Source organism: Anguilla rostrata, chromosome 3 (assembly GCF_018555375.3).
Source record: "Anguilla rostrata isolate EN2019 chromosome 3, ASM1855537v3, whole genome shotgun sequence".
NCBI classification, from domain to species: domain Eukaryota; kingdom Metazoa; phylum Chordata; class Actinopteri; order Anguilliformes; family Anguillidae; genus Anguilla; species Anguilla rostrata.
This window is the reverse complement of record NC_057935.1, coordinates 33258028-33270497: the sequence shown is the minus strand read 5'-3', so window position 1 is coordinate 33270497 and position 12470 is coordinate 33258028. Positions and strand designations below refer to the sequence as shown.

General features: G+C 39.9%; 1 long non-coding RNA gene across 2 annotated transcripts in view; it reads left to right on the top strand.

Moving 5' to 3' along the window:
• Positions 1-12470, top strand: part of LOC135250672 (uncharacterized) — a 67144-nt gene that overhangs the window by 35361 nt on the left and 19313 nt on the right. Inside the window, exons 4-6 of one of the 2 annotated variants that reach the window (XR_010328980.1) lie at positions 4806-4953; positions 8268-8348; positions 8748-8782. This is a non-coding gene — a long non-coding RNA (uncharacterized LOC135250672). Of the gene's footprint in view, positions 1-4805; positions 4954-8267; positions 8349-8698; positions 8783-12470 lie in introns of both variants that reach the window. The other variant, XR_010328981.1, reaches the window with a different exon arrangement.

The following is a 12470-nucleotide window of genomic DNA, read 5'->3' as shown; positions in this document are numbered from 1 at the left end:
ATGTGACCACCCTGGCCCTTGAAAACCACAGAAATTCTTCCCCCACAAAAAAAGGATTAACACATTTTTTAAATTAACCTTCCCTTAATCATCTAGTAGACTTTTCTGCTTTTTAAAGATAAAAAAGTTTAATTATATACGTGCGAGTACATTATTTTGATTGAGTTTCATTTCATGATTTATGGTTGCATGATTTTAATTCAGAACTATTTGTGTGTTTATTTTTCACTCAAGTTTATTTTTGGGACTGTGTGCAATGTTTCATTTGTGTGTCTTTATCAAAAATACAGTTCTTGCATGAAACAGTTTTGCAATTTAGAGTTTAGACATTTAGCAAATGCCTTCAGCTGAAGCAACTTAAAGAAGTTACATTTCACATGGTTAGAAAAGTCCTGTTAGCATTAGAAATAAGTCAAGCTAAAATCTAATCAGTGCCACATTAGAGATGTGTACTTTAAATAACTGTCAATTTTGTCACCCTCTTAAACAAAGGAATTTTTTATTATCATAACAATAATACAAATGAAAAGAACAAAAAACCTAATCCTTTGGCTGTGGAAAGATTTATACATGCTGAAACACATCAGCCCCCCTCCATACCCTCCTGTGGTTTTCAATCTGGTGGTGAAGGCGGAGAGGAGGCTGGGAGTAGGGGATTCACTGATTTGGAGGGGAAATGGGTGTCTTGAGGCAGTTTAGGTGGGGGAGTCCCTCCTTTAGTTTAGGGAGATGAGGGCCCCTCTGTGTGAAGCAGGCAGTGGCGAACAACATAGTTCAATAGCAAGGCGGGGTTGGACTTTGACTATGTGGGGTGATTACAGTCTCTCTATGGGGGTATGCACTGAGCACGCCTACAATTCTTTCTGTTAAGCTAACAATAGGGTGTCACCAAGAGCCAAGCCGAGAACATGCAGATTCCACTGAGTAACAGAGACAATATACGATAAATCCACTATTGCACCAAAAACAACATCCCTGTCTCTAGAACCGATAAGATACCACATTCTTTTGCAATGGTTTTTGGTGATTTTTTTTCTCACTCACTAAATTAGAAACAAAGGTAAATTGCCAGTTGCAAAACGAGTACATGAATTACAGTGCAAAAGTTGATGGGAGTCATGTGATTCATTCGGAAGCCGTCCCATTCTCACAGGGCCTCTAGAAGGTCATGGAGTGACACCATGCCAGGTGCATCTATCACTTGTATCTCCCGTCCAGACTTCAAAGAGAAACTTGGAATTGAATTCCATGGAAATGAGCTTGACCCTGTGCCACAAAGCACTTATTCTATTTTTTTTTTAAACACATTGGTGTTTTACCCATGGCAAATGAATACTAAAGGTGCATACAATTATCTAACAACAAGGTCTTTCAAGAGGACCACCTGAGAGCCCTGGAAAGATGACAGTCAAACCCCTGTTGACAGTCTGATGTGATGGCCCTAACTTCTTGGGGATATTTGATAATGGTGTGCTTATAGCATTGGCCAGTGTGATGGCTGGTCGTAATGGCCATCACTCACATGTGACAAAAGTACCTCGCCCTCAGGGCCCCCAAACTCCAACCCTGGAATTAGGAGCAGGAAACAAGTCGCTGGGTAAATTGTGTGGCTAAGTGCTTCATTATCTAATCACCATCAGGACCACTGCAACAAAGCAGATTGATTTGGAGAGGGAAGGCCCCTGATTTCCACCTAGCTTTATTTATTTATTTATTTATTTATTTATTTATTTATTTATTTTAAAATCTCATTTAAGATGGAGTCACGCCTCATAATTTAGTCTGTGGGCATATTTCCTGTAAATATGGTTTCAATGTTATGTAGGTTTCTGCACTGATAGTGGGACTGTACTATGAATACAATGAAAACCAGGCCCCCAAGGCATGCTGAATCCCATTTTGGCGTGAAGACAAATAGTTGTTGTCTTTTCTCTTTCCTCTTTGTGATGGCAGCAATATAAATATAAAAGATGTGTTTTACCACATTCAAATATTGCGGTAGTAAAATTGGCAAAAGACTCAAACCATTCATTTTATGGAAATAATGGTCCATTATGAACAAGAAAACACAACTATAAAAATAAATGCAAAATTGACTGGCAATTTTACTGTTGTGTTTACAATGTATTAGCCTACTTATGTCATTAAAACAGTGCTTGATATTTGGCAATGAAAAGTAACCAGCTTCTACTGAGATTGTGTCCTGGGAATCAATTGTGAGACAAAAATAAACAAAAACTCCTGATCAGTTATGGTTATTCACATTGTGGTGTTTTGTCTTGGTTTCTCGTGTTGTAATTCCAGGCAGAGTTTGCATACAGTGCAAGACAGCATCTTTAAACCTTTTTGTGTACTTCCTAATATCCCTAATGGGTACAATATGTAACTGTTAATTACATTCAGGAAACATTTTGAAAGCTGTACTCTCCCTTTAAACACAACAGTCAATATTAAGAATGCACTGTGCTAAACATGTAGTGGCAACAGAGTTCATTAAAGTTGGTTGTACACAAAGGGAAATATGTGAAAAGCAAATAATTGAGAAAACAGAGAACTGAAGGCAGACCTAATCAAATAATGGAAAATTAGAAAATCAAATTGTTGCAGTAATGATAAGAATCAGTTCTAAGTCATATAAAAGTTTGTACATTCAAGGCTTCTGCTGCAGTCTTGGGAAAGGTACTTATCCCAAACTGCTACAGTTAATATCTAGCTAAATACATGGTTAATATGCAAAATGCCATTACTGAGTGTGGTCAGGAGCTCCACTTGATCTCACATAATTGGCCACAGTGTCAATTATGAAGGAAGGGAGGCTTTTAATTGGTGGGATGTTTTTATTATTATTTTTTAAATTAAGTAATAATAAATATTGTAATGCCATACTTAAATGTTTCATAACTCCGCAACTATGATTGTAAAGTGGGTAAGTTTTCGAATTTTCCAAAAATGCTTGCATAAATATTGCATACTTATTTACATATGCATATTTATTAAATTTAAATAAATATTGCATACATTTATTAGGGAGTATTTGGTTCACACATTTACTAAATATTGGAAATGTTACCAGCTTAATAAAATTGTGAAACTTACATAAATGAGTGCCACCTATGGAATATAAATTATTGACTGAGGCAGAAAATGTACTTTTAGATAATGATTGGCATATATTAATCTCTCTTACTGTGTAGATGTCAATGATAGCTAGCACCATAACATCAGCATTTTAGAGATGTGAAGTTCTAACAGAAATGTCCAGTTACACCTGGAATCAAATGTTTACATTGTCGGTGGATGCATTACTTTCTATTAAAATTACATTACAGGCATTCAGCAGAGGCCTCAGAATGACCTACACAACATACATAGCATTTCCATTTATATAGCTGGATATATACCAAAGCAATGCAGGTTAAGTACCTTGCTCAAGGGTACAACGGCAGTGTCAGACTTGGGAATCGAACCTGTGACCTTTAGGTTGCAAGGCCAGCTCCTTACCTATTATACTATGCTGCTGCCCTATGTTATTTAAAATGTGATGTAAAAAACAATGCATTTGATTCCCAGTGCAAATGGATTGGTCAGTGACATGTCCTCCAATGTAACAACACCACTGAGGAGAATGTGAAATGAACCCTGGTCTTCATTTTGAGAGTTGACTACTTAACTTGACAAGCCACTGAATCACAAAGTTATAAATGAGAATGCATAATTTATTAAACAGCACTTGCTGTATGATTAGAAAATTATTTTGAATATTTTTAAAGTCCAGATATATATATATTTGTGACTTTGAAAAATGTCTGCACATTGGCCACACCATCACATGCCAGCTAGCTGCCTGGCTTATCTCATCCTCATTTCAATCCTTTTTAGGTTGATACTGTGTATCCACGTTTTCACATGGTGAACTGCTTGGGATGCTGTTTTACATGTAATTCAAATGATGTTGCTTTCTCTGTTTTTTGGTGGTAGGTATGCTCCACATCTGCACAGTGCACACAAAGGACGATGCTTCATAGCTGAAAGCCAAAATTTCATCATTCTCTGATGTGTGCTTGATAGACAGAGCTCATTGACATCAGTTTCACACATTTGTGAATAGGAACATGTGAGAATTATCTGTTAAGTGTATGAAACATTTGCCAAACATTTCATACATTTAGCTAAATATTTAGCAAAATGTTCTATATATTTAATAAAATATTTATTATATTTAGTACATTTCTAAAACTTGAGAAATTTAAACCTTTCGCTAAAAACTTGAAACCTTTAGAGTCTAAAATACTTATTGAATTAAAATATTTTGTCCATCATTAAAATACTTAATAATTGTTGGAAAACACATAAGAGCATGGTTTCAACAACAGCTTGCATTCTTTTTGTCTTAAATCTGTGATTTTGGGAAGTATAGGAAAAAGACATTTTTTAAATTAAACTGTGCTGCAAAAGCCCAATATTTCCCCCCGTGGGTTAGATGTGGGAGAAAATGCATAGCAATATCAGTGCACTAGGCCATGTTCGTCAGCCCATAAACTCCAATCTGTGAAGCTCAGCAAATTCTGTCTTTGAGCATTAATTGCAAAAATAGTTATTGACTGATATTGATACTATTCTCATTTCTTTCTTATTTTTACATTGAAATATTCATGTTTGACTGTGTCAATTCCTAAAATTATGTACACACATAGATATTTACTGATGGGTTCTTATGAATCATGTCTAATGTTAAACAGCCAGACTCTTCAAGATGCAATGCAGATGTGAAACTGTGATGGTGCTGGTCTCTGCCACACCCTCAGGTGCATTTCAGGAAGAGGATAACATTCATGTGGAGGGAAGCGACGTCAGGAGCTCTGCTTGAAGGATGAGGGTGTAATCGGGTCTCTGGTCGACAAGCTGGAGACGACTGCGATGGGGGAGTGATGTGTTGAGCTTAAGCCAAAATACGTAAGTCCATACCCCAGCAAGCCTCCTCTCGTGTTACCCTCCCACCACAGCAGAAACGATAACCCTTCCAGCCTGCCTGGAATGTGAAATGTCTGTATTTTTTGACAGTCTTTTTTCACTCGATTTCTCTCCTCCTCCTGCCCCCACCCTACTCTGTTTTTTTTCTTTTTCTGCGATTTAAAGTGATAAAGGGTCAGGGGTTTGCTGCGGTAGAAATCATTAATAGAGAGTTAGTTATTCAGCTGCTAACCCCAGGTCACAGTGCTGGGCTAATGAAAGTGCTTCCACAAGCTTTTATTCATCTGAAGTAATACTCAAATCATTGCACAGCTCTCGCTTGCTCCTCTCTCTCTCTCTCTCTCTCTCTCTTTTTCCCACTGTGAATTTAGTAATGCAAAACACCACAGACCCACAATCCCACATCCTGTTAATGGCATAAATGTTTGGATTGTATTTTGACAGTACATTCTCTCTTCTTCGCTGTGATATGGGGAATATATAATACACTGATATTAAGCCAGATCTCTCCTTTGGACTTTCTGCTCATTCTTTTTTCACTGAATGCAAAGGTTTCTTCCCAAAAAGACATGCTCATTATTTTGGTGCTCTGTCACCTAGAATGAACACGTCTATTTTCCCATAGTAAATTTATCTTATTTTGTTGATTTAATGTTGTTCTCAAACTGACAAATTTACGGCCTATTTTTTTTTTCAAAAGGAAAGATTTGGCCCATATGTTGAGAGTGAACGTTTAAAGTACCATAGACAAAATTCCAAACTTTGTGAAAAAATACCTATTTTGCTGTTGTAATGTGGTTTTTAATCTTTTAAAAAAAATTTTTTTTTTAAACCAAATTCTTTACAATAAAATAAATCCTAAGTTTTCTACGACTGACGTGATGTACTGACAATCAAGCCAAATCTGATTCTGACCCTATCATAGAGTGATGTGTTAAGTGAGGTAATCTGGCCGTTCAGCACTATCCAAGTGTCCAGTTGCACTATCCAAGTGTCCCCCTACATACATAGGTTCTGACCATTCATTAAACTAACTAACCAGGCTTTTTCACCTGCTGGATTGACCTGGCCCAGTCCTCTTTTGCGAAATCCCCCTTCCATGTCTGCCAAGCCAGGCTGCCGCAGAGCCTTTCAGACCAGGCAGGTGGTCGCTGACGCACATAATTGCTGACAATTTCAGGCAATGAATAAAAATGATCTACATTACTTGTCAAAGGTCGTATGTGCTGTGCCAAGGGAAGCCTTTTCAAGGTCTAAAGAATGGCTCGTCAGAAGGAGTGAACTATTTTTTTGTGTGTGGGGGGGGGGGGGGGGGTATTGCATTTCAGAAGTACCCAATTTTTGTGTTTGACGTGCTCAACACATTCAATAGAAAATAAAACCATGAGACAAAGGGGTTGTCATGGAGAGCATCCTTTATGTTCATGTTATGTGATTAAAAATCTGTTTGTGTGTACATGGGATCTCCTCCCCCCTTTTTAGTCTCCTGAGAATTGAACTTGTCTAATCTAAATGAAATGACTTCTTCAATATACACAAATAACAGCGCAGTAGGATGACCGAAAACTTGATCTCCTTTCTTCTCTGTTACCACCTAACATTTTATATTGGTTGTCAAACATTATAAATTTGAACCTTTCCTCTGAAATTTATAAGATTTTTAATCAGGCACTTTTTAACCTACCTTGTACTGTTTCCAAATATTACTGGGGGATTGAAACTGCTATACCTATCAGTCTAAGTTGTTCCAGTTGGAATTTCACATACATATTTAGCACCAATGTAATTCTCATGGCACTGGTATCTCCAAGGGTGTAGGTTTGATTCCTCCATTGGGGAGATTGCTTGTACCCTTGACCATGATATATTGCCTGTTCCAAAGCTGCTTGTCTTTTTTGTTTCTTATTGCAGTATGCTTGTTGTGGAAGTCCAAAAAATCTCTGTCAGTCATAAATTTTGGTTTATTATGACAACACATGTCAGGGTCCATGTCTGCAAGATGTGTGCTCAGATGAAATTTAGCAATGGCTATAAGGACCAACATCCACTGAAAGCTTCCCCCCTCTGTGGCAGGAGAATGTGTTTGACCCCTGCAGGACCTGCAGGCCTTTTATTAACACCTGCCCGCTGGAGGAGAGCCTCCAAACCCCCCCGCTGCCCCGCCACACGGGTCTCCTGTGCTGGCCAGGAGCTGATGAGGGGAACCTGGAAAGGGTTCAACCCGTGTCACTTGCCGTTTGCCGTTTCCATTTCACAGATGATTAATCTTTCTGTGAAGATTCGGGCTGTGAAGATTCAGGGCTCTTCCTGCGCCCTTGTCTGCTCCCGGCTGCCTAAAAGGCCTTTAGAATTCCTGCAGAGAGAGATGCGCCAAGGGAGAGCGCACCCAGCTGGGGGGTCAGTGGCTGAAAGCTCCCTCCGCCATTGTGCAATTGAGGCTTTGCCAGCCTTTTCTCCCTCTCCTGTATTAACGAGGGTGCGATTGTGAACTGGCGGCAGGGATTGGGGAGGGAGAGGAGGTTGAGGGAGACTGTCGGTGTGGGATGGAGGGGTGGATGGCCAGAGGTTCTTCATGAAGGAGGAGGTGGAGCGCTGATGGGGTGGGGGGGGGGCGGGGGAGAGAACACATCATGCCTTTTTCTGGCTGAGCCTGGATGGGTGAAATTTCTTTATTAGAAATTTTATAACTCCTGCCCTTCCCCATCCCCCCTCCACCATGAATACCTTAATGGTATGACAATGCTGCCTGTGGTCTTAACCCACAACAGCTGAAATAATGAACACAGCACACAGTGTTGCGAAAGCCCAATATTTTCTCCTGGGGTTGCAGGACTTAATTACTATCTGGCTTCTGCAAATTAAACATCTTGTTTTGCTGGATAGATAGAAAGGAGAAAGGTTGAGAGAAGGATAGAGAGAAAGGTAGAAAAAGCTAGTTGGTGGTTTGAGTGAACTTCCCCTCATTAATCTGCAAATTTCTTAGCTCCTTGGCACTGTTTTTATTAAGACTGCCCTAATGAATCCACACTGTTTATGACGGTCGTTTAGAATCATGTTCCCCTGAAAGACCTTCACTTCTGATTTTTAAAGAAAGGCAGGGGGGGAGAGAAGGTCCTTTGTGCAAGCTGTCCTTGTCAAAATTCTGCCTCTCCCATCTGAATATGAGCCTGCATTGTTCATTTTGGCGTCAGGATGCCACGCATTTAGGAAATAATTACCCAGCATCCTGCTGGGTTTATATTATTTTTTCAACTCCTCTAATGACTTCTTTTCCATTCCCTTTTAATCCCGAACAGGGCATAATGTGCAAAATCGAGAACTGGGTAGCGGATAAAAGGAAACATGTCCACTGCTGTCACGACTGGAACGACAAGGAGGTAGGGCTTTGATGTCACACTCAGATTTATTAATGAGCCTTATCATTTGGGCTGAAAGTCTGACTCCTGATTTTTTAAAATGTTCTCTTATGCAAATCATCATTTTAAGTGCATGTTGCTCTCATTTTGCAGTATTCCCATATTAGTTTTTTTTAACAAACTAATGACATCTGTCCCGACTGATACAGATCTGAAAGCTTTATAGATGCGCCCTGCAGTGCGAAGCCTGGATCTTAATTTGATGTAGTCTTGCTCCGTTCTTTCGCCTACAAAGTAAATTTTGTAAAGATTGTCTCTTTAATGCTGTTTTTCTAAAGTGTTGTCTTCTGTTTATTTGTCCCTTTCTTCAGATTGTCATGTTGTACAAATATTTGACATCAAAATGTTTTGCTTCACCAGCCTCTAAGAGACTACCTCAGAAAGAACACTGAATGGTGAGTGTATTGTGACCAGATTAATATCAGCATATCAAATTCTTTTCACATCCAAGCCTGGAAAATGGAATTTGCGTACCATTCAGAATTTGTTGTGAAATTGAGTTTGCACACTCTTGTGCTGGGACAGTGAGTACTGACACCCACAAGTTGGCTGCTACGCTGGTACTGTGTAGTGTTTTAGTGCGTAATGCTCTTTTTCTTGCCTCACTGTGGAAGGCAGTATCTTGGCCACAGCACAGTGGAGAGAGGCCTGCTGACGCGGGTTTAATGAGCCCACAGACAAATCAAAGTTAGGCTCCATTCAGCAGGACCTGCCCGGGGGTGGCACCCAACCTGCTCAGACACAAAACAACACCAGCCCCCAATCCCTGCACTTCATTAAGCACTTAGGAGCACATGGTTTCCATTTTCCATTAAAAATTTCTCATTTCCATATGATATCAAAGAGGGAAAAGGCTTTAAACTGAAAAAATAAACATTCATAGTCTGAAAGCCAAAGAAATAATTAATGTCACATGGGCTAGACCAATAAATCATAAGTGAGCCCTTTGAATGTCATGTTGTTGAGCATTGTCTCTCTCTAATGTTTCTCTCCTGCATTTGAGGATCTTTCACAGTGTTCCCAAACATCTTTGCAGGGGTTTAACAAATATTCATTAAACATGTACAAAATATCCCATGTGCGGTTGCTCAAATTCAGTCTGTATGACTTTTGTAATTTAACCTAAGTTTATATTACAATCTCTCAGCCCAAAAATACTTTCCACAAAGCAACTATTGACTTGTCAGGTCCTCTTTAGTCACAGTGACTGGGTGCCTGTGACACTACAGTAACAGCTGAGACTGAGTACACATCAAGTACTAATTTCCCTCTCAGTGGTTCATCAACAGATTGGCAGGGGGTGAGCATCATGAGCTCTCAATGGTTGACACCAACCACCTACTTTAGAGAGATTGTTTAAGGAAGCAACAGAGATATTGTATTTACTGAACAGATTCATGTTCAGATCTGTTTGTTTAACCTTTAAAATTCTGTCTGTGCCATTGCTTAGATTGATCATTTGCTGAACTGTTATGCATGTTCATAAAAGAGTGTGGCTAGAGAAAGAACATTATTCACCAGCACACCCATGTGCAAAGCTAACTGAACCTCATATTATACACTAGAATAGTCAGCACACCCATGTGCAAAGCTAACTGAACCTCATATTACACACTAGAATAGTCAGCACAGCCATGTGCAAAGCCAACTGAACCTCATATTACGCACGAGAATAGTCAGTACACCCATGTGCAAAGCTAACTGAACCTCATATTACACACTAGAATAGTCGGCACACCCATGTGCAAAGCTAACTGAACCTCATATTACACACTAGAATAGTCAGCACACCCATGTGCAAAGCTAACTGAACCTCATATTACACACTATAATAGTCATCACATCCATGTACGAAGCCAACTGAACCTCATATTACACACTAGAATAGTACTGAGAGTGGATGTAACTGAATATCTGTTCAGTTAATATCAATCTTTTATGACCATAAACAGGAGCAGAATTGCCTGAATATTTGACAGTTATAGTGTTGCCATTAATCAGTATTACCCATAAATGGCTATCATTTATAAATGACTCCTTGGTGTCTTCTTTGTGCTTGTCTCCTGTGACCTCTCAGATGACCGTTTACAGGAGAGTGGAGGCCTGAGCTCCTTATTCAGTGGTGCCCATCACACCAGAAATTGAGCCACCTCATCACCTTCATTCCATACTGTCACCCCATTTGGCGTCCTTAGCCAGTTGTCCCTGTACATTTTTGCAATTGGTGTTTGAACCTCCACCAGAGTCTGTTTTTCTGGGGCTGTCTCTTCAGCTTTCAATTTAAAGGGAACTTATTCACCTAGGACTGTTTGTTTAAAAATGTTCCCAGCCATCAAAGAAGTCTGACTCCCATTTTGACAGCTGTAGGACGAACATTTCAACCAAGGCCCCGTAAATCAAGTGATTCATGACTTGTAAACCGTCTGTCTTTAACAGGAAAGGTTTTTTTACCTGAGTGAAATGCAATAAATCTTCCACTCTTTTAATGCTCATGCCAGTGTCCTGAGGGCTCTGTGTGGAACAATGCAGACATCAAAGCCCTGCGTGTTTGACATGCGCTGAGTCACTTCCCCTGTCCAGAGAGCAGCACACACCTGTATTTGGATGATTACAGGTAGATCTGGCCGCCTCTAATTGTACAATAAATGCAGCTTCCAGGCCCCTAACGGCAGGCCGTCTGCAGCTATGACGCCAGGCCGCCATTTGAACATCTCCAGGGTTCCCTCTGTGTTCCTCTAGGCTAGCAGGAGCAATGGCACGCTCGAAGACTCATTCAAAGCAAACAGCAAGTCCAACTGCAAAATGTGATTTTCATTTTAATGCAAGGAGACAATTGTTTTAGTCTTTGCTAGTTACCTACAGCAGTGATGCAGAAAGGGGACATTTCATTTTGGGCAGCACAAAAGAGAAAATACATTTACAGTTAACGGCATAAATTACAGCAAATACCAAACATACATGTATGTTTGTAGCCTGTTTGAACAGCTGTTTTTGGGCAGGGACAACTCCAGCTACGTTGTTAAATGGGGGAAGCGCATTCTTGAATCTTCATATGAAAATTTGTGTCATCAAACTTCAGGGTTGTTCAGCACTCTAAACCATTATGCAGAGGCACCAGTGCAGTGTGTTGGGTAATAAAGTGGACTTGCTCTTCTGAGGCTGCGGGTCAAATTCTTTTTTTCACCCTGCCATTGCACCTTTCAGTTAGACTGTTGACCTGAATTGCTTCAACAGTTACCCAAAAAATGTATTATATGTAAAATAATAATAATAATAATAATAATAATTTGTCTTTCCCTAGAAAGGACATTTGCTAAGAAGATATGTTATATCACTGAATGTAAATGTGTGGTCCCCTTTTTCAAATGAAAGCAAATTGTAGAGCTGAAGCAGGACATCATTAATTCCCAGTTCACTTTTGCAGTCACTTTTATTTCCTTCAAAATTGTTATATATTTGTATTGGACAGTCCAGCCTCCATTGGAATTTTTTCACTTAATTCAGATGGAGGAAAGCAGAGAGCTTGAGATGGAGGTCGCTGTTTAGAAAATGCCATTGCTAGGAATTGAACCCAAAGCAGCATGGTTTGTATAATGGTTGAGTGCTGGATTCACTCGCACGGTCTACTCAATGGTACACCCTTGATGGTACAACAAGCATTTGTCTAATTTCCGATGGCATATGTGTATGCAGGACATGTGCATGTGTTTGTGCACTTTTGATGTCAGTTTGGGGGGGAGGGTTTGTTTTTGTAGGGGCAACCATGCCATGCTTGTTTGGCTTTAAGCATAATTTGCAGTTTAGAGATCAAAGCTGATGCCGGTCAAGTGATGTTCCTGAGGAGACTTAAAGGGAGGGGGGAACACATCTCTCTTCCCTCTAGCTAGCCACCCCCCTCCTCCATACCACTGCTCGTAAAAACTGATTGAGGAAGTGTTTGTCATGTCTTTATGAATGGAGCAGCATTGCGTGATTGGGAACAGAATCTGCCAGGAGCATCAGCCTGTCCAGGACTTAGCCCTCCTCAAACACTCTTGTTTGTGGTACAGGTACTGTACATAGTGCATTAGAGAGCATGGGACA